Source organism: Pantherophis guttatus, chromosome 3 (assembly GCF_059756535.1).
Source record: "Pantherophis guttatus breed Tessera chromosome 3, ASM5975653v1, whole genome shotgun sequence".
In the NCBI taxonomy this organism is placed as follows: Eukaryota; Metazoa; Chordata; class Lepidosauria; order Squamata; family Colubridae; genus Pantherophis; species Pantherophis guttatus.
The window spans coordinates 150,973,754-150,997,164 of NC_142065.1; the positions used below are offsets into that span (position 1 = coordinate 150,973,754).

At 42.0% G+C, this 23,411-nt stretch overlaps 1 long non-coding RNA gene across 1 annotated transcript in view; it reads left to right on the top strand.

The window, feature by feature from the left end:
- LOC117672531 (uncharacterized) overlaps positions 1-11,662 on the top strand; it is a 26,816-nt gene extending 15,154 nt beyond the window's left edge. Inside the window, exons 2-3 of the long non-coding RNA XR_004593272.3 lie at positions 5,155-5,342; positions 11,533-11,662. This is a non-coding gene — a long non-coding RNA (uncharacterized LOC117672531). The remainder of the gene's footprint in view (positions 1-5,154; positions 5,343-11,532) is intronic.
- The last annotated feature ends 11,749 nt before the right edge of the window (positions 11,663-23,411 follow it).

The window sequence follows — 23,411 nt, forward strand, 5'->3', positions numbered from 1 at the left end:
CCTTGCTTTGGTTGTGACTCATTGCTTAATGGGCTGTCCTGATCATGAACTTGCAAGATGCATTAAGAAAAGTGATTAGCATAAACCTCTGGCTCTACTTTTTTTGATAGATGGGAAGGAGGAGGAGAGGCAGAAGAGGAAAAGAGCAAGGATCCTTAAAGGATATACCAGGGCCTCTAAGCCTGGGGCAGCAGGAGGGAGGTGTTTTTTGTTTTTCTTTAAATCAAGATGGCTGCTACAATCTCCTACATGGAAAGGGCATGGAAGGAAAGTAGAACCAAGTGAAGAAATAGCTGTATCAACTGTTCCTCCCTTGCCATTCCTGAATTAGCTGTTGCCTCAAAAACAACAGCAGTTGCTGGTAATGGAGCCATTGGAACAGGAGCATCCACGGGGCGGGGGGGGGGAGCTCCAAAATTCAAGATGGCATCCACGATCGAAGCCCAACCTCTTTTATGAATGCATGTGGCATAATCTTGACCTTTTTCAAAGACAATTATGAGACAGTTGCAAAAGTGAGATGATGGTGCCTGGGACTAAACAGACTCTCAGATACATGTATATACACAATATACATTACATCTTAAAGTGTGTTTTTAAAAAAACCCACAGAAATATCATTCAATTTGAAGGTGAAATATTTCACACCCTTCAAACAGCAGCATAATCTAGACTTTGGAAACCAGGTGGTCTACCAGTATCTTTTGTTTAGGAATGATATTTAAATTATAAGGGAGTATTGAGATGAAGAGAATTTAGCAATGAAACATAGGGGGTTGGAGGAACAAGCACCATCAGTTCATATTTGTTGTCTCTACTACTATGACTGGACCATTAACTCCAATTCCACTACTTTGAAGCTTAGAAAGCTCTTCAAAAACAAATCCCATACTAGGTGATGCAGTACTGTCACCCCATTCCTCTTGGGGGAATTGCATGTAATGGACATGGAATTACAGCTTTGAGAAAACGGGATATGACTCATCCTCAAAATGTTTGACAGATTCCATTTTACCCAATAGATGGGCTCAAAGGACTGGAAAACAGAAAGCTATCAAGGAATTTTCCTCTAACCTCTGCATACCATAAACTCAAGTGCCCTCCCATTTTTTCCCCCAAAGAAATTAACCTATCTGTATTCTAAACTTGAACAGAAAAAAGGAAAGACATTGATGCATCTCTGAATCCACCACAACATTAAAACTTCTGAATCTGGATGAAAAAGCCAATCAGTTTTAGATGATTCCTAGTATTATTGAAAAAGCCAATCAGTTTTAGATGATTCCTAGTATTATTCCTGGGAAATAAAGTCTGCCACACTCGTTCTGCCATACTTTAAATGAAGTCACCACTGGTTCACGTGTTGAATTAAAAGTCATAAACCATAGCTTACAAACTCCAGCGACTGAGTTCCCACATGTTGCCAAGCAAGAGTAAACAAGCCACATTATAAGTAGGGCAAGATGTGTAACAGACCAGATGTGTGAGTCTTATCACTATATATCTCTGGCTTTAAATTTTTTTAAAAAAATTGAAAGTACCTAAAATGTTGGAATAAGCTTACCCATCCTCAATAAATAAGTATTCTGTATACAATTCCTATTAGTGATATTTGTTCTTTTTTATTTTACTTCTTTTTAAGTTAGGGAAAATGAGGAGGGTCCCCAATAGAGACCCCCTTGCTTTTGCAGTGTGTTCCTGTCCTTCCCTCTCTTTCTGTCTCTGTCTCTCCCTTTTAAAAGCGAAAGAAAGAAAATCCAAATTCCTCATTTGTTGAGCTTGAAATCCTCTGCACATTCCCACAAACTATTTCCTTTTCTCTTCCTTCCTCCCCCCCATCCTCAGGCTCCCTCCCTCCCTCACTCTTCTTTTAATGAAGAGAAGTTCAGAAAGGGGTTTTCTCTCTCTCTCTCTCTCTCTCCTCCCCCCTCCCTCCCCATGAATAGATGGTCGGCACCTGGGAGTTATGAATTTTAAAGTGATCATTTTCTTTCAGCCCATCCGGGACAATGGGGATCTCCTTTTGACTCAGTTTCACAGCTTTGAGAGGCTCTCAGATCAGCCACATTCCAATCAGATTGGAGTCAGATCAGAGCCGCCTTCGACCGCATCAAGGTCTCTCACAGAAAGACAAGGAGCAGATGGCCAACACCAACCTCGCCTCCTCTTTTCAGACGGGAAGGGAAGGCAATGTGGGAAAAGCGTTCCCCCAGCATTGCCTATTGAGGGCTGAATAGGACCACCACAGGCCACCAGCCTGTAGGTATGAACCTCTGTTAACAGATGGTGAGATCATTATGAGCAATTAATTCCTTTAATGTATCAGTGGGAACATGCTGGAAAGGATGAGGCAGGCAGGGAGTGAATAGTGAGTGCCTCACTCCTCCGGGAGATTGGCCGGCCCAACAGCTAAAGGATGGGAATTGGCTTTCAGGGCCTCTGATGTCCCCACTGAGAACCACTGGGAGCTCTTGGGAATGCAGGGCCAAACCATGGCTTTTCATTACCTAATAGGTCCTTACTAGGTTGATTTGCATGATTAATCACAGTTTTACAGAGAGAGATGGGAGGAGGGGGGAGGGAGAGGGAGGCAGAGAGAGAGAGAGAGAGAGAGAGTTCCTTGAGGTCATTTTTACTGACACAAACCATTCAAAAGCTGGGTTTTAAAAAAAAGAAAAGTAAAAAGTTACCAATCTGCAGCAAGGTTATAAAGAGAGAACTCAAACAAAAACTGATGTTCTCAATTTAAAATGAAAGCAGAGGGGAAGATCCTGAATTATCTGTGTATCCCTGGCTAGCTTTAAAATGTGTCAGTGTTGTTTAGATTCAACCAGCTCCATTCAGCTACAGCACGCTCTACCACAATCTAGTGTCATTTTTAATTATTATGTGCCATCAAGTCATCGTTGACTCTTAGCAACTAGGTAGATAGATGTCTTCTATGACATTGTCCCTAACCTAGTTCTTCAGCTTTTCCATCAATAGTGCCACTGCATCTGAGTCCATCCACCTGGCTGTTGGTCCATCCACTTTTTCTCCATCGTAATGACATTAGCTGCTAGGTATTATATATAGGAGCAAAGTAAAGCCAGAATCCTACTCAACAAACTTTGTGAATAAGCCCACAAATGGTGCTAGAGAATGGATGCTAGGAATGGAGGCCGAGCTTCCTTTTTCTGTCAGATATCTGAGTGCAGAAGAGGACAGCATACACCCTTCCTACCTGCTAGCCTTTTGACTTAATTGCATGCACTTCCATCCATGCAGCAAGCCTACCCCAAATATTTGGGTCAACTTATTAATTATAGCTCAAGTAAATTATCCATGCAGCATCAACACTGCCCAAATAGCATCCAGTTAAATTTATTCTCTGCAACTGAAAAAAATACAGTTTCCAAGCAAGGGGAAGACATTTCATCTGTGTGATCTGCTGCATCCTAAATATTCAGATGTGGGTTTAGTCGACCTAGTTCTCCATGCAAGTCTTCTTTGTCCTTTGTCACTGGCTCTGCTGGCCAGGACTGGGTCACCAGGAGATATTCTGGCCAGCTCTTTCCATCTTTTGCTCAGGAACTTTACAAGATTGTCTCTTTCTTTGGTTCGCTTACATTTCAACTTGGATAACCTTTACTTTAACTCATGTACTTGCCTTTACTTTAACTCATGTGTGTGTGTGTGTGTGTGTGTGTGTGGTTTCTAGTCTATAAAACTTTTTGAACATCAACTGAATTGTTGTGGTTATGTCCTGATTGTGGCTTCCCCCAAAATCCAGTTTTTCATTTTTGCTACACTTTCTTTATTTCACCTTTGAAATCCGGGGCTACAGTTGATAGCTCTTTCGTATGATCTAGCAAGCTGCTTTTTAAATCCTTTTAGTTTTAAATCCTTCTTGAAATATAAGTATTTACTCAGGGAATGGCTAGTGAAATTATAACACCAGTTTGCTGCTGAGCTTTAAAGCACTGGGAAGTAAAGTGCTGGAAATGCCACAATTCATATTAAAATGACACACGTTTTTTTTTCTTTTTTAGCCTATAATTAGTTATTTCAGTTGTGTTCTATTCCTAAAATTTACATAATTCTACAATAGGTTACATAAGTAACAGCAAATGATTGTTAACCTTGAAATCTGTTATCTCAATTGAGTAAATCTGGCTTTAATTCAAAAAACTTAAAACAGAATGCAAAAAAAATAATTTCTGCTGCAGCTGAATAGGTGGGGAAGGGGGGTTGTTTGTTAAGATTTTTTGTTGTTTGTTTGTTTTTCTTTTCTTTTTCTTCCCATTGTGGAGATGAGGGAACATTTCTACACAGCTAGGAAGGCCCTGATACACATTTGCTGTTTTCTTCTCATTCTTTGCACTTTGAATTCCTGCCACATTCTGGAAAGCCTTGATAAGAATATCAGCATGTGGAATCCAAATGTCTAACTTGCTGGCGATATCTCTTCCCTTTTATCCTCCACCTTCCCATGTTGCTCAGCCCCTTTTGAATTTTCCATCCCCCATTCCAACATGTTATAACACACCAGCTACACAATTTCCAAAGGCTCTGCAGATATTTGTATTAAGGGAGGGGTGGGGAGAAAATTGCAGATTTTTGCAGAGAAGCAAATAGACAAATTCCACTGCCCTCTTATTGAAAAGAATTACAGATAAATCCTCTTCCAGAATAGAACACATTACAAAGGAATCGGGTGAAATCTACGCCTTCTGGCACCATCAAATTGTCGTCAGACCTGCTTGTGACACCAAAGGAAAATTATGGGGATGTCCACGTTATTTTTCTTTCAAACAGACACCGACATTCTTGAGTTTGGTTCCCAAGACTGACATGGGGGAATGCAGGTGTCCTCATACAATTCATCTTTGGCTATTCCTGAAGACTGACATTGTTAACCACTTCCCGCACACCCTACCTTAGGAAGTCACAGTTGTGGGCATGTTTGGCTGTACTTTAGAAAAAAAGAAAGAGAAAAGGCAGTGATTACTTGGCTGTTGGAGAACACAAAGAGAACGGGAGGGGGAGCTGCAATTTCTGCTTCGCTCACAATGTACACCATTGTGTTGAAGCAATATAAACGGTAGGGGCTCAGCACTAACCCATATCACTGGAAAAGAAGAATTCACACTGTGAATTACCATTTTTTCCCAGCATCTCACCCTCGTCCAGGACAGCACAATAATAAACTAGACACTCCTTTGTCTGTAAAAACATTGTCCTTCGTTACAACATGAAAAGCATGTAGGCTTTCTATAGAGGCACTGCCGCTGCCAGAGGAGGCGTGGAAGGATGGAGGAATCATTCTGGATCATCAGTTCACCTGACAGCAAGATAGCCAGGTACCAATCTACTCCTTAGCAGTCTATTTGATGCCAGTCCTGTTAAGTTAGGCTCTGTCAGGTTCAGAAGTTCAGGAGAAACCCAGATTTGGAAGAGACCGCAGGGAAGATGATCCAATTGCCACCCACAAAAGGCTCACAAATCACCTGTGTGTGCGCTATCTGGATAAAATGGAGCAAATCAGCAGGATTATCCTACTAAGAGGATTGATTTTGGTAAGCGCAGGCCATTCAGGCTGGCAATTTAGAATGTAAATGAAAGAATCATATTTTTGTCTGATAGAAACGGCTAATCAATCACAATTCAGAATTTCTATTTGTCTAGCCTTGCTTTTCTTCGCTATTGTTCAAAGCAAGGTTGAAGGTGTGCTGTCTCTCCAGAACTGTTGTTTGTGATTCCACCATCCTTTCACTTCATTCTTCCTAAACACTTAAAGCTGAAAATCCCCAAACCTGAAAGAATGAAGGGGAAAAAAATAAAATCAGCAAAAATCAAGATGAGCAGTTCCCCCTCTTTTGGCCAATTTTTCATTTTGGATGCAAATTCAGTTTTTCTTCACTGCTTACCTCCTCTGTAGCCTGAACATCCTTTTCTTACCCCACTTTCCTTTCAGAGGCACTTTAAATGCACTTTTCCCAGTATGTGTACAGGTTGTCCTCGACTTACGACTGCAGTCGAGCCCAACATTTCTGTCGCTCAGCAAGGCAGTTGTTATGTACGTTTTGCCCCATTTTACCTTTCTTGCCAACGTTTTAAGCGAATCACTGCATTTGTTAAGGTAGTAACACCATTGTTAAGTGAATCTGGCTTCCCCCATTGACTTTGCTTGTCAGAAGTTGCAAAAGGTGATCATGTCACCTTGGGTGACTGCAACCGTCATAAATACGAACCACTTGCGACACGGCCGAACATGGATCATGTGACCATGGGGATGCTGCAACAATCGTAAATGTGAAAAACGAACATAAGTCACTTTTTTCCCCCAATGCTGTTGTAGCTTTGAAAAGTCACTAAACAAATGGTTGTAAGTCGAGGACTATCTGTACTTAATGCCTGTGTTTTTCAAATACAAAGTATGCAACTTCATCATGTGGAACTAAAGCGTTGGTGCTCTAAAACCATGTTTTTCAAACAAGTTTGAGCTTCGAGGCCACAGGGGGTTACAGGAACATGGTAAGAAAGACAGGACTAGAAGTTCACATTTGCCTCCTTCCCCAAAAACTGAACATTTTACAAGGAAATGTTCTGCTTTTCCATGTGAAAGAATGTAAAAAGTCACTCAGTCTTCTGATAAGTGTAGGATTCGTAATGCATTACGAATCCTATACTTAACAGAGTTGGAAGGGATCTTGTAGGTCATCTAGTCCAACCCACAGCCCAAGCAGGAGATCCTACACCATTTCTGACAGATGGCAATCCAGTCTCTCCTTGAAAGCTTCCAGTGATGAAGCTCCCACAACTTCTGAAGGCAAACTGTGCCATTGGTTGATTGCTTTCACTGTCAGAAAAATTCTCCTTATTTCCAGGTTGTATCTCTCCTTGATCAGTTTCCATCCATTGTTCCTTTTCTGGCCTTCAGGTGCTTTAGAAAATAGCTTGACCCCCCCCCCCTGTGGTAGCCCTCAAATATTGGAATACTGCTATCATGTCTCCCCTGGTCTTTCTCTTCACTAGACTTAGTCCGAGGGAGACCACTGTGCCACAGATTGCCGGATGTGAATCCCTCTTTGTGAGATGGGGTCATGGGGTTCAGATGGGCTTATTGCTTGCATACCTGGCTCCCTGCCGCGCGGCAACGGCCCTGCCCGAGCTCCTCAACGTGATAGCCATGGTGGCAGTTGATACACCCAGGCTTATGGTCATGGGTGATTTCAACTTGCCGTCCATCGGTGAAACGTCTGAGACGGCTCAGGAGTTCATGGCTTCCATGACGGCCATGGACCTGACCCAACTAGTTCATGGCCCCACCCACAGGGGGGGATACACTCTGGACTTGATTTTTGTCTCTGGCCAGTGGTTGAGTGATCTTATTATAGGGGATATAGACATGGAACCCTTGTCATGGTCAGATCACTCGCTCCTTCGCCTGGACCTTCGAACCGCCACACCCCGCCGCAGGGAGGCGGAGCCAATAAGATGGGTCTGCCCCAGGCGCCTGATGGATCCTGATAGGTTCTAGATGGAGCTTGGGCCATTTCCTGAGGATCTAGCACATGTCTCGGCTGAGGACCTGGTAGCCGCCTGGGATCGGGCGGCTGGTGGGGCCTTGGACCGAGTCGTGTCTTTGCGGCCTCTGACCCGGTGCCGATCCCACGCAGCTCCTTGGTTTACTGAGGAGCTGAGGGAAATGAAGCGCCAGAAAAGACGCCTGGAGAGCGGTTGGAGGGCCAGTCTCGCTGAATCTGATCGAACACTGGTAAGGTCGCATATTAAGACCTACCTAGTGACGATAAAGACGGCAAAGTTTAATTACTTTTCCGCCTCTATTGCGTCATCAGGGAATCGTCTGGCCGCCCTGTTTAGGGTGACCCGCTCCCTGCTCCATCCGGGAGTGCGGGAGGATCCCCTGGAAGGCAGGGCGGAGGATTTCGGACAATACCTGTATGACAAAATCACTCAGATCCGGGGGGATTTGGACTCTGGCTGGGTAGATCAGGGCAGGGTGACGAGGAATAGTCTTGAGAATGTTATCTGGGAGGAGTTTGATGCTGTGACTCCCGATGATGTGGACAGGATTTTGGGGAGACTTAGTACGGCCACATGTTTACTGGACCCGTGTCCCTCCTGGTTGGTACTGGCTTCCCGGGAGGTTACACGAGGCTGGCTCCAGGGTGTTATCAACGCTTCGTTGAGTGAGGGTTACTTCCCCGCTGCCTTGAAAGAGGCGGTGGTGAGGCCTCTCCTCAAGAAGCCATCCCTGGATCCGGCAATATTGGCCAACTATCGTCCTGTCTCCAACCTTCACTTCATGGCGAAGGTTGTTGAGAGTGTGGTCGCGTGACAGTTTCCACAATTCCTGGAGGAAACATCTTATCTAGATCCGTTCCAGTCGGGTTTCAGGTCTGGGCACAGCACGGAAACGGCATTGGTCGCGTTGGTTGATGATCTCTGGAGGGCTTGGGACAGGGGTTGCTCCTCTGTTCTGGTCCTGTTAGACCTCTCAGCAGCTTTTGATACCATCGACCATGGTATCATGCTGCACCGGCTGGAAGAGTTGGGGGTGGGAGGCACCGTATTGCGGTGGTTCTCCTCCTTTCTCTCCGACCGGTCACAGTTTGTGTTGGCAGGGGGGCAGAGGTCGACCTCGAGGCCTCTCGTCTGTGGAGTGCCGCAGGGATTGGTCCTCTCGCCCCTTCTGTTCAACATTTATGTGAAGCCGCTGGGCGAGATCATCCGTGAGATACCATCAGTACGCTGATGACACCCAGCTGTACATCTCCACCCCAGGCCACCCCAACGATGCCCTTGAAGTGATGTCTCAGTGCCTGGAGGCTGTGCGGATCTGGATGGGGAGGAACAGGCTCAAGCTCAACCCTTCCAAGACTGAGTGGCTGTGGCTCCCGGCATCCCAATATAGTCAGTTGACTCCATCACTGACTATTGGGGGCGAGTCCTTGGCCCCCACAGAAAGGGCTCGCAATCTGGGAGTCCTCCTGGATATGCAGCTGTCCTTGGAGGAACATCTGACGGCTGTAACCAGGGGGACCTTTTATCAGGTTCGCCTGATTCGCCAGTTGCGGCCCTTTCTTGATCGGGATTCCCTGTGCACAGTCACTTACGCCCTCATCACCTCTCGCCTTGACTACTGCAATGCTCTCTACATGGGGCTCCCCTTGAGGGGCACCCGGAGGCTCCAGCTGGTCCAGAACGCAGCAGCGCGGGTAGTGATGGGAGCAGCATGGCGCTCCCATGTAACACCGCTCCTGCGCGAGCTGCACTGGCTCCCGGTGGTCTTCCGGGTGCGCTTCAAGGTGTTGGTTATCACCTTTAAAGCGCTCCATGGCATAGGGCCTAGCTATCTTCGAGACCCCCTGCTGCTACCAACGACCTCCCAGCGACCCGTGCGCTCCCACAGAGAGGGCCTACTCAGGGTGCCATCAGCCAAACAATGTAGGCTGGTGACCCCCAGGGGGAGAGCCTTCTCTGTGGGGGCACCTACCCTCTGGAATCAGCTGCCCCCAGAGATAAGGAGAATCCAAGACCTCAGTGCCTTCCGCCGTGCCCTTAAAACCCACTTTTTCCAGCAAGCCGGGCTGGCTTAGGAAGAAATTTTTTTAAAATTTTTAAATGTTTAATTGGTTTGTGGTTTTTTAAATTTTGGGCCAAATTTATATAGATTTTAATTGTTTTTAATATTTGTATTTCATGTTTTTAATTCTAGCTGTGCACCGCCCTGAGTCCTCAGGGAGAAGGGCGGTATATAAATTGAAAAATAATAAAATAATAAATAAAATAGACTAGCCATGCCCAGTTCCTGCAACTGTTCATCATATGTTTTAGCCTCCAGTCCTTTAATCATCTTGGTTGCTCTTTTCTGCACTTTTTCTAGACTTATCAGAAGGCTAAGAGAGTTATTTTATTCTTTCACATGGAAAGGCAGAACGTTTCTCTATCCCGCTGTTTGCTGCCTAAATTTGGCCAAGGTAAAATGTTCTGGGTCTCAGAAAAAAGTAAATGGAGGCTCTATGCAGCACGAGATGCCAATAGTCTTGTCTATTCCAACTCATTTTACTACATTTTCCCTAATATACATTTTGAGGGCATTTTTTGAGATGTGAAACACTGCAAAATTCTGTGAGTGAATTCTGAAATGCATGTGTGATTTTGTTCCTTCTATATTTATTCCAAAATTGGAATAAAAAAAAATATTGTGCAGCAAACTTTCCCTCTAACATATTTTTCTCCTTTCCAAGCTATCTTATAGTTTACATTAAATTAGTCAAACGTCCACAGGTATTGTTTATAAATGGCAATAGGTCTAGAAATAATACTAGTGAATTATTTCCCTACCTCAATTTTCCAAGTAACGCAGAAGACTCAAAAATCACTTGCTCTTTTCCAACTGCAAAGATTTTTGGTGTTTTTTAAATAATCCTTAGGAAAATTTGGTTTATACTTTGTAGAGAATCTGAGTATGAAGTTTAGAACAGTATATCAATGCTTTGCTGTCTGTTCTTTTTTTTCCATGCACTGGTTTTCCTTCCTTTTCTTTTTAATTAGGAAGCTGTTTTATTTACCAAGAGCTGTGGCTAATTAAGGTAAAAGTGATAGTCTTGTTGTCATTGTCAAAGTCAATGACCCAATGCATTAGTAATTAAAGTACATTTAAAGTTAGGTTGATTGAAAAGTCCTCCAAAAACATGCTGCGTTCACTTTTTCAGGCCCTTTTGTTCCTTAATGGTAAATTCAGTACAGGTAGTCTTTGGACTTATGACCATTCAGCCAAAATTTATGTTGTTAAGTGAGATATTCATTACATGAGTTTTGCCCCATTTTACGACGTTCCTAGCCTTAGTTGTTAAGTGAACCACTGCAGTTGATCGGTTAGGAACCCAGTTGTGGAGTGAATTAGGCTTCCCCATTGACTTTGCTTGTCAGAAGAGTGCAATAGGGGATCACGTGATCTTGGGACACAGCAATGGTCATAAATATGAACCAGTTGCCAAGCATCTGAATTTTGATCACATGACAATGGGGATGTTGCAAAGGTCGTAACTGGGAAACACTCATAAGTCACTTTTTCCAGTGCCGTTGTAACTTTGAATGGTCACTAAACGAACTGTTGTAAGTTGAGGACTACCTGTATAAGAAACTCTTCATGGAATCTCTTTGTGGATTCTTCGTGGATTAGTTATTCCTTTGTTATTCTTTTCTTCACCAAACTTTATGGCTAGAAAGGTGGTGTTGCTTTTGTTTATCTACAGTACATTACAAATAATGCAAAACAAAGCTAAGAGAGGAAGGAAGGGGGGGAGGGAGGGAGGGAGGGAGGGAAGGAAGGAAGGAAGGAAGGAAGGAAGGAAGGAAGGAAGGAAGGAAGGAAGGAAGGAAGGTGGGTGTATGAAAAAATGCAGAGTTGAATTCAGTTTTACTCATACTTCAGTGTTGTTGGTTCCAATGCAATTACTTTAAATATGTCTTGAACTATCCAAATGTGTTTCCTACCACATTTCCTCATTTACCTTTCAGGAAATGATAAAATCTGTTTGTCTCCATCAACCCATTTGATCTGAGATGTGTTTCACATTACTTCATGGATGAGAAGATGCCTCATTTCCTACTTTGACCAGGGATATAAACATTTCTCTTTCTTCCTGAATTCTACCTTGCTTGAAGTCACTGTTCCATGGGGGTGTGGGGAGGAGCAAGTAGATGGACAATGAACTATGAATCCCGAGTCTAAGGTTTTTAATCAAACATCTTAAATATTAAGTTCATTCAAACTGAGGAAGGGAATTAAAATTAATGAAGGACTTCTGTATAATGCTGAAGATAAAAATGGATTGGTGTACTAACAGTTATTTTTGAGACATATAATCCCAGCTAAGAATATTTTGGATTCTACATAGCTTAATGTTCTATGAATTATCCTTTTGTGTAGAATATTGAAATGGCAAACGTGAGGCAAAACTACCCTCGCTTAATACAGATTAAGATTATGTATATATTTGTATGAATAAATAAAGTTACTCCCTGTTAATAGACACATAAATGTACACACACTTTTCCTTCCATATGCAAGCCTTACCTACCTTTTGTGAAGGATACTATTTGTAAAGAATTACTTGTCTACAAAAACAACTGCTCTTTCTCAAAGTTTGCTCACGTTTGACAGATGAGTTCATAAAATTTGTACAGCATTCATAAACTTTGTACACAAAAATCCCAGAGAGATTTTTGAGACAGGCAGCCATATAAAAGTGATAAATAAATAACTAAAATAAACTTTCATGTGATACACGAGCATCAGATTTGCATGTATCACAGACTTTTAGAAGTCTAAACATGTCTTCTAGTTTGCAATGTGTATGCTAGTAAAAGAGTAGTGGCCATTGACAGCAGAAGTAAATCTATTACTCCTTGTTTGGAGTGAAACTTGGGGAATCTGGTCAGAAATATAAAATAGATTTTGAGTTTCTGGGAACATAGAATTTCTGATCTTTTCAGGGCAGGTATTCTGGTAAACATTATGAGAAATGAACTTTCACATCTTTGTTATAGTATAGCATAGCAGTATGTTGCTATTTACATATTTTGTTTTTCTGAAAATAGTTTTTTTAAAACTACTGCCAAAAATGGAATTGATTACGCTTTGTGTATGGAAAACAAATATATCTTCTCTAGATGTTCATGATATATAACAGAGATGGGGAACGATGGCCCTTTTATGTCTTGTGGACTTCAACTCCCAGAATTCCTGAGCCAACTTCTGGGAATTGAAGTCCATAAGTCATAAAGGGGCCATAGTTCCCACCTCTGATATATAAGAAACTTCTACAATTCCAGCTAACCAACAATTAACTTTTCTTAAGCAAGTAATTATGTTGTCAACCACCATGGGACTAATAAACAGGGGTCTCCTTGGGAATTAGATATAAACATTGGGCATATAGCAGAATGATTCCCCTTTTCTTATCTAACTTTCAACCAGAAATAATCTGAACATCTGCCATCAATGGAAAAGCACCATAACCCCATTGAAGATGGTTAGGGAAAAATAAAGAACCACTGAGACAATAAAAATGTTAATGTTTAATGTTATAAACCATCCAGAATCACTTTGCAGCGACATGAAAGGCAAAGATAGATAGATAGATAGATAGATAGATAGATAGATAGATAGAAAGAAAGAAAGAAAGAAAGAAAGAAAGAAAGAAAGAAAGAAAGAAAGAAAGAAAGAAAGATTTCTTATAGGAATTAAATGGAAAAGGCAACTTAACTCATCAAAATGTTTGGCATTTTTCATTCTTCTATATGTAATAGGAAAATGCATTTTTTTGTGTGTTCTCTTCCATCTCTCACTTATTATCCCAGTCTACACACAAGCTGCCATTCACTTAATATTAGATATTAAGTGATATTAGATATTAGTGTGGGTACCACTACAGAGCAATCCCCAAGTCTGAATTCCTCTACTGTTATGGGGCGGGGGGGGATGAGTTTGGCAGCATTATTCTTCTGTAACTTCATAAATTACCATTTATATCCAATTCTTTACCTTTCAGGTATCTAGTCTTCAACATGCAACAGCCTTAGCTTGCAAGGCCAGTGGCAGCTGATGGTACAGGTAGTCCTTAATTTACTATCAGTCACTTAACTACCAGTCACTTACATTTACAACAGACACCCCCCCCACCCTCCCAAAAAGGAGAAAACAGTATTCCAGTATGGTCAGAATTAACAGAGTTGGAAGGGACCTTGAAGGTCTTCTAGTCCAACCCCTTGGTCAAACAGGAGACCTTATACCATTTCAGACAAATGAGTTGTCCAATCTCTTGTTAAAAACCTCCAGTGTTGGAGCACCCACAACTTCTGACGGCAATCTGCCTGGTTTATTGTTCTCACTGTTAAAAAAAATTCTCCTTAGTTCTTGCTTTTCTCCTTGATTACTTTCCATCCATTGCTTTTTGTCCTGCCTTCAGGTGTTTAGTTGTAGATGTTCAGCTGTAGGTTGCTGTAAATTGAGGAAAAACAAGTGAAAACATTACAGTATTCTTAAAGAATGGCTATCAACCACAAATGTTGCCATCCTATGTTAAAAGAAAAGTAACTATATTTGTCTTGCTATCCCATATTCTTCAATAAAATGGTGATTTCTTCTTTAATTTTAAAACCCAAACAATAGCAATGTGCCCATGGTCATTCTGTTTCTCAGTTTAGGTAAGGAAATGCAGTACATGATTTCAAATGAAAATTCAGTTTCATAGTCCAAGGAATAGAGTGTAAAACATTTCCTAACAATTTTTTTTTTTTTTTAATTTGATTTATATGCCGCCCTTCTCCGGAGACTCAGGGCGGCTTACAATGAGTTAAGCAATAGCCTTCATTCTTTTGTATGTTTTATACAAAGTCAGCTTATTGCCCCCACAAACTGGGTCCTCATTTCACCTACCTTAGAAAGGATGGAAGGCTGAGTCAACCTTGAGCCTTGGAGAGATTCGAACCAGCAGAAATAATGGGCATCACATCTCTCATCCCAGTAAAGTCCAATAAGGAAAAAGATAAATCGCTCATTATGTTACCACAGTTTTTATTTCAAATAAAATCTGTCTAACACATAGCCTCCATGTAAATTTATTTTTTTTCCTAAGAGAATTATTGTAATTCATACCATTTTTGATATTGCAGTCTATAATCTGGAAGATTTACCCTGAAACAAACATATGGAGAGACAAACCATGGCACTGGGAAAAAAAAAACCTCTTTGCAGGCTCCCAAGAGCCCCTCTTCTCTTAAGAGAGAGGAGGCAGGAGGCAGAAATAGGCAATAGTTGAGCACTAAGATCTTGAAAATTAATGTTCAAATAAAGTCTGCAGTATCTTTATACAGATGTTTAAAATTCCAGTGGGTGGGCAAAAGACGCCAAGGGAGAAGAGCCAGGTTGCTCTTAAAACAGCAGAGTTGTTTCCAGCATTGACCAACATTTTGTAACCCTGCGTTGCTAAAGAATAAACTGGTTGAAAAGTAATTGCTGAGTCTGCAAAGCTCCATGCTTGGTTATGTAGTCAGCCTTGATCACATGACCCATTTATTTCACACAGCATGAACAACGCTTCTGGGGGAGGAAGTGGAGTTACATCAGTGGACTTGCACGTGTTGCCAATCTGTCTGAAATACCGAAAGGATTTCAACACTTGTTTTCTGGCACTGGAGACTGGAGGGCAAAAGACGATGTTCTTCTTGCAGCTGGTTCATGCCCTTTCTCACAATTTCCACCCATTCCATTCCTCCTTGTTTTTCTCACTCTCCTTCCCCCCCCCACTTTCCGTTTCTGCAAATCCAGGGTTCCTATACAGAGCCTGATACGGGTAGTCCTTGACTTACGACCACAATTGAGCCCAAAATGTCCGCTGGTAAGCGAGACCGTTAAATGAGTTTTGACCTATTTTACAACCTTTCTTGCAGCGGTGAAATCTAAAATTTGTTACTACTGGTTCTGTGGGCGTGGCTTGGTGGGGGGGTTAATATGACTGGGTGGGTGTGGCCAATTTTTTTTTTTTTTACTTTTAAAACCATTTTTTCTACAACCTCTTGTAGAAGACTTTTGTAAACCTTTTTTACAAGAGGTTTATTATTTATTATTTATTTATTTATTAATCAAATTTCTATACCGCCCTACTCCCGAAGGACTCAGGGCGGTGAACAGCCAAGATAAAATACAGATAATACAAATATTAAAAAATCCCTTAAAATTATTAAATATTTCGGCCGAAACACAGATTAAAGCACCCAATTTGTAAAATCACGAATTAAAAAATTTAAAAATTTAAAAGATGGGAGTTAGGCCAGGCCAGCTTGCTGAAATAGAAAAGTTTTGAGAGCACGGCGAAACGTGCGCAGGTCCGGGATCTTCCGTATCTCTGGGGGGAGCTCGTTCCAGATGGTAGGTGCCCCCACAGAGAAGGCTCTCCCCCTGGGGGCCACCAGTCGACACTGTTTGGCCGACGGCACCCTGAGGAGCCCCTCTCTATGGGAGCGTACTGGTCGGTGAGAGGCTATTGGTAGCAGAAGGCGGTCTCGTAGATACCCCAGTCCAATGCCATGGAGCGCTCTAAAGGTGGTAACCAAAACCTTGAAGCGCACCCGGAAGACCACTGGGAGCCAGTGCAGCTCACGCAGGAGGGGTGTCACATGGGAGCGCCACGTCGCTCCCATAACCACCCGCGCGGCCGCATTCTGGACCAGCTGGAGCCTCCGGGTGCTCCTCAAGGGGAGCCCCATGTAGAGAGCATTGCAGCAGGTTGTAAAAAAATGCTTTCAAAAGGCTCTGATGATCCCAGCTGAGTTGCTTTTTTTTAAAAAGCCTCTGCCGATCAGGCAACTCAGCTTGGATCATCAGAGGCATTTAAAAGAAAAAAAGGAGTTTTTTCTTTTAAAAGCCTTTGACAATCTCAGCTGAGCTGCGCGATCATCAGAGGCTTTTTTTTAATTTTATTTTTAAAAGCATTTTTTTGGCCGAAGAGGTTGTAGAAAAAATGCTTTTAAAAGTAAAAAAAAGCCTCTGGTGATTGTGTGGCTCAGCTGGGCACGTGGGGGGCGGGCAGAGATTTTTGCTACCGGTTCTCCAAACCACCCGCCTCCATCGCTACCGGATCGGGCGATCCGGTCTGAACCGGGAGCATTTCACCCCTACTTTCTTGCCATAGTCTTAACTAGTTGTTCAGTGAATCATTGCAGCTGTTACGTTAGTAACACAGTTGTTAAGTGAATCCGGCTTCCCCACTGACTTTGCTTGTCAGAAGGTCCGACAAACATCTGAATTTTGAGGACCTGATCATGGGGATGCTGCAATGGACATAAGTGTGAAAAACGGTCATAAATCACTTTTTTCGGTGCTGTTGTAACTACAAACAGTCACTAAATGAACTATTGTAAGTATAGGACTGCCTTTTTCTGAAGGCCCGTGTTGGCTGGTTGCCCTCAACATTCACAACCTGATTTCCGTTAAGAAAGGGAACTTCAGTAGTTGACTTACTGGGACATGGCTTGCTGAAGCTTGAAATGATTCCTTGAGTTCAGTTGCATTGGTTCTGAGGCGTGTTGGGGCCTGTTAACATGCTGTCTTAAACCAAAGTGACTCTCCACAATCCAAGCTATGGATGGTGACAGAGAACAGAAAAACATTGCCTCCTGCTTTCAGAAGAGGGAATTCTTGTGAAATCAGGCTGGTTCTTGCAGTTTATGATCTCCACTCTAATCCAGTCACCTCTATCAAAAACAAGACTAGAAACTGCACATATCTGGAAGGCCAAAAACTGACAGCAACGTTCAAAGGTTATTTGGAGTACACAATAGAGCTGTTGTACATCATTCACTGAACTAACTGAATGTGAATCATATGTTAGCAATGATTGCCAAGCACAACACCCCATTGTGCAAAAGAGAGTTTGAGACTTTGAAAAAGCCTTTGACACGAAGGAATGAAAAGTAGCTTCAGAAGGCTAGAAAAGGAAGTTCTAGAAGGCTGGGGATACTTACAATAATCCTAGGACATATTTTATATGGCTTTGGAGAAGACATTTAAGGCTGGCTGTTCGACCAACTTTTAGCTTCGATGCCATGAGCCAAGAGACGCTGGCTTTCGTTCATCAGTTAATGGTGGAGATGGATTTCAAAGAGATTCCTCAACTGCCAATTCAGCTACCGTACATGGGTGCCAAGGCAATGCGGAAGAAAAATCAAAGCTATTGTTTGCAGCACTCCGACTAATGATTCATTGCCTCATTGAAAGACAGTAGGATACACAAAAAGGAAAAAAAGAGGCATCTGAAAACACTGGGATATAACGAACACGTCCATGTGCAAATTGTGGAAGAAATACCTTATCACTAGCAATTGTGCCTTGTTCAAGTTATTCCCCTGCCCCATCTATGTCCTGGCTGCATATACTAGGGCAGTGGCTTTGGGGCTGTGTGTGTGTGTGTGTGAGAGAGAGAGAGAGAGAGAGAGAGAGAGAGAGAGAGAGCGAGGGAGGGAGGGAGGGAGGGAGAGAGAGACTGGGGTGGGGGAAAGTTAAAAGTTAAAGTTAAAAGTCAAAAAGTTAAAATAGCAGCTGAAACCAGGGCAATAAACCTCCCCCCCCTTTTTTTTACACACAACAGAATCCCAAAAAAGAGCCAAAGAAACAAGTCCCAGAAGACTAACTATTCAGGAGGGGTTTTTTTTAACTAGTGTTCTACCAACTAGCAAGACTTTGAGAGTTTTTTACTCAGTCTGCCAGAACTCATCTAAGATTTATCTGGCAGTTTTGGTGACACAGTTTTGATGATCATGTAACTGCAGGACACTGCAACCTTCATAAATGTGAGCCAGTTGCCACACAATTATGTAACCACAAGGATAGCCACAACTTCAAGGACCAGTTGTAAGTCTCATTTTTCAGTGCTGTTATAACTTTGAACTGTCACTGAACAAGTATCAAAAGTTATACCTGTATCAGTGGTGGGTTGCCCCTGGTTCTATAGAACCGGTAGTAAAACCAGCGGGAGGCTCCGCCCACTGATCCCAATGTCATCAAAATGCTTCTGCGCATGTGCAGAAGCTTCTGCTCTTGCGCAGAAGAGCGTGTACGCAGCCCTGTTGCAAACCGGTAGTAAAGGTAAGTAGAACCCACCCCTGACCTGTATGTCATCTGCATATATCTGTATATCATTTAGAGCAGGGGTGTCAGACTTGCAAGCATCATGCTGTCATCACATAACGCATCGTGACTTTTTTCCCTTCACTAAAACAAGGATGGGCGTGGCCAGCGTCTGACGCATCCAGCCCATGGGCCACGAGTTTGACACCCTGATTTTGAGAGATGTGCGAACCCAATTATTCCAATTTGTAAATTTCTTTTTTTACCATTATCTGTGAATTATACCATTGTAGCTCGATCAACAAGTCATGATTAAAACAAATTACATGTTAATATGCTGTGTGAAGTCATCAACTATATAAGTACAGGAGACACACTGAATCTCACAAAACATCTACACTGAACTGGGAACAATCCATTCACACATAAAATGACTGGGGAGGGAAAGTAGAATTAGTTATTTTCCCACTGTTATTACACCATAAGGAAAAAATGTACTCCATGTTTGAAAAGCAGCAACATCTACAGTATAAAACAGAATAGTTTTCTGCTTGACTGATTTCATAATTAGAACGGCATTTTTCCCCACAGTAAAAAGGAAAAGTTGCTTATTTCATGATAGAAAAATGAATGTGTCACAATACACTATTCCAAGGATGGTATTTCACAATTAAACTCAAATTATATATTCATGGAGAAAATTCATGGAGAAAATTAGCTCTGTCCCATTCAGATATCTTTTCCCCTTTATTTTATGGCATTTAATTGCAATGAATTCTGCACACCCAAAAGTTGCTGGTAATGGAATTCCTACCAAAGCAAAGCAAAGTAAAACTATCAAATGTCAAAGATACATTTACAGTAAAATTAAAACTATAATAACTGGCAGGACCACATTAAAAGAATTATAATACACCGCTTTGGTAACTGAATCATTACCCAACATACAGTAATAAGCATGGCTGGGTCTACAAGAAGGTGGGCTAAGCCACAGTTTGTTTCACAGCAAGCCATTTTAGGCTAAACCATAAACCATGGTTAATAAATTACAAAGACATCACTCTCAGCCTAACCCATAATGTTATAGCTCACTGACTATTCTATCCTCTACCATATTTAGGATTTATTTGTTAATGTATATAGTGTAGTAAATAGTTTCATAAATGGCAACAGATGATAACACCTAGACAACTGTGATCAATCTCAAGAAAGGTTAAGCAAGTTAGGTTAGAAGACACTAAGAAATTCATTCATTCATTTTATTTAATTTTTATTTTGAGGCTGCCCAACACACACACACACACACACACACAAATTACAGCATTATTTCTCAACCTGCATGCCAGCTGGGGAATTCTGGGAGTTAAGGGCCACACATCTTAAAGTTGCCAAAGTTGAGGAACACATATTTAAAATACACAGTTTAAAAAACATGACTGCCCAGAGAAAGCAACATTCAGAAACAGCCAAGCCTGAAGTGTGAAGGCAGTGTAGGCCTTCAGGGACTTCTAGAATATACCTGTGAGGGGGTACACAAATATCTGAGCAAGGATGGGCCCCTTTACAAGCTGTGGACTTCAATTCCTAGAATTCTGAAGCCCACAGGTCCTAAAGGGGCCATAGATGCCCAAACCAGCTCCAGAAGGATGTTGTTCCAAAAGATGGGGATGGGGGAAGCTGTCTGTAAAAAAAATCCTCAAAAAAAAAAAAAGGCAATGGTAAACCTCTTCTATAATGTTGACAAGGAAACTCTGTTTGAGCATATACAGTGGTGGGATTTTAAAAAAAATTCTACTGGTTCTGTGGGCGTGGCATGGCATGGTGGGCGTGGCTTGGTGGGCATGGCAGGGGAAGGCTACTGTAAAATCTCCATTCCCTCCCCACTCCAGGGGAAGGATCCTGCAAAATTCCCATTTCCTCCTGATCAGCTGGGACTCGGGAGGCAGAGAATAGATGGGGGCAGGGCCAGTCAGAGGTGGTATTTACCGATTCTCCGAACTATTCAAAATTTCCACTATCGGTTCTCCAGAACTGGTCAGAACCTGCTGAATACCACCTCTGAGCGTATATATGTGGTTCCATGATTTATTTTAAATCATAATTTGTTGAATAAGCTACAACTATCACCAATCATACAAGCCACATCTCATCCAAGCTTTTCATATGATAACATATGATACTCAGCAACAAGCCACCGCAGGCACAAGGCCTAGCTTGGCCTCTTTATTCCTGCTTCCCACTGGGTCAAAGGGCAGCATGGCCAGTCAGAAATCCACAAAAAAAGGAAGCAAAGAGCCATCTCACCACAATTCCTTGTATAAAGTCAGTCCGAGCGGAGAGTCTTCCTTGTACTCACACTGTTAAAATAAAGGATCGAAATATGTAAGATGCCCTGCTAATTGAGAAACTAGCCTCATGCCATTTTAAATTGCTCAGGGCAACGATTCTTGAATTTGCCCTTACGCTATTAGTAAGCTACACTGCACAGCTTTATTTTAAAGGAGGTTGGTAGTGAATAAAATGTGGTTTGTCCTTCACTGGGACTGAAGAGCCAAGAGGCACTAATATATAATGAGAATTAATGGCAAACTGTGGTTAATGACCCTCTGTCTATACCTCAGGCCATTAACTCCTCCCTCCCTGTTATTAATCCTTAGGCAATGCCTTGCACGTCCATCTTTATTGCTAGCTCATAAACTCAACACTACAAAACCACCAAGTCCATTCTTAGTCTTCCTTTCTATATTTACTTACGTATGAAAACACTTTGCACTGTAAAAACCAGTTTCTGTTGCTTATGAAAGAAAGGTGTCCTTTTTGGAATCCAACAAGCATTTTCTCCCTGGGTGACATTTGTAGCTTATTCAACAAATTATGATTTAAAATAAATCATGATTTAGCATGCAAACACATATATACGCTTGTTGAGTTGCCATGTCAACATTATATATTGTCTTTTTTTTTTTTGAGGATCTGTTTTTTTCTATTTCTACAAATTATTATTTTTAATAGCACAGGTTCTTTCCACAGCTAACTTTCACAAAATGTGCAAAAACATATTGCTTGTTAAGTCTGACTTCTGATGCTATATGAATTTAGCCATTCTGCCCAGTGGTGGGTTTCAAATTTTTTTACTACCGGTTCTGTGGGTGTGGCTTGGTGGGCGTGGCTTGGTGAGTGTGGCAGGGGAAAGATACTGTAAAATCTCCATTCCCTCCCCAATCAGGGGAAGGTTACTGCAAAATCCCCATTTCCTCCCAATCAGCTGGGACTTGGGAGTCAGAGAATAGATGGGGGTGGGGCCAGTCAGAATTTTTATTACCAGTTCTCCGAACTACTCAAAATTTCCGCTACCAGTTCTCCAGAACTGGTCAGAACCTGCTGAAACCCACCTCTGATTCGGCCCATTTCTGCTTCTTGAATTTACCGTTATACAGTACTGGCTAACTCAGCAAGCCATGCTTAAAACAAGCCATGTCTTAGTGCAATTCAGCTATTCCCTCTCATAACCTTTTAAGGCAGTTTGCCAAGTTCCTAAACAATTAAGAACTAAATATTTATTATTTTTTTTATTGGTTTTAAGAGAGTAAGCAATCCAGAATCACCTCACAGTGAGATTGATGGCAAAGAAATTTAATAAATAATGAATCTAAACTGAATATAGTACTGCAGCCTTCTTTAATTAAAATTATGCCTAAACCTTACTCAAGTTGTAGATCAGTGTTTGTCAAGTTTAAGATGTGTGGACTTTAACTCCCAGAATTTCTCTGCCAGCATGGTACTAATAATTCTGGGAACTGAAGTCCGCATATCTTAAACTTGCCAAGTTTGACACAGTTGTAGACAGTTCAACACGTTTTTCTGCTTGAGTATGAATCTGTCTCTACTATCTTTGTGAACAAGTTTGATTTTGTCTCATCTGAGTGCTAATGCGATCTCCACATGGAGTTCAGGATTAATCTGCTCTCCTTAAATCCATAGCCTACTATTGCTCAAACAATGACACTATCAGTGTTTCCATATGGGCCCTTTTCTGTAGCTATACATTTTGCATAGCACAGTTCCCTTTTCAGCCATGATCTCATACTTCCTCATTTTCTCATGCATCATTAAGCTAAACAATTCATCCATTTTTGGTGATTAAGGGAGATGATAAACCTATTCATTTCAAGAATCTATTCCAAAAATACCTGCATGATAATAAGCTACTATTTTGGAGGGCAGGACTTTTTTTTCAAACAAATTAAGCTAAACATAGCTCAACCATCAGCATCCTCCCTGGTATAGCAGCAAAGCACAAATTGGAATGGTCTATATAGTAGACCATCAATCCAAGCTGAACAATGTATGATGATACCTTCACTCTAATATGGCACTAGGTAGGTTAGATCTCTTCCACCCTGCTGCCTTTCCCAGTTCTCTATTGCTTTCCCTATACTAAAGATCTGTAGGTGGTACAGGTAGTTCTTGACTTACAACCAGAGGTGGGTTCTACTTACCTTTACTACTGGTTCGCAGTGGGGCTGTGCGCGCGTGCTCGCTTCGCACCGACCCCAACGTCATTTTGATGATGTTGGGGTCGGTAGGCAGAGCCTCCCGCCGGTTTTACTACTGGTTCTATAGAACCGGTGTGAACCGGGGGCAACCCGCCACTGCTTACAACTATTTGTTCAATGGCCATTCAAAGTTAGAGTGGCACTGAAAAAAGTGACTTAAGACAGATTCTCACACTTATGACTGTCACAGCATTCCCATGATCAAAATTCAG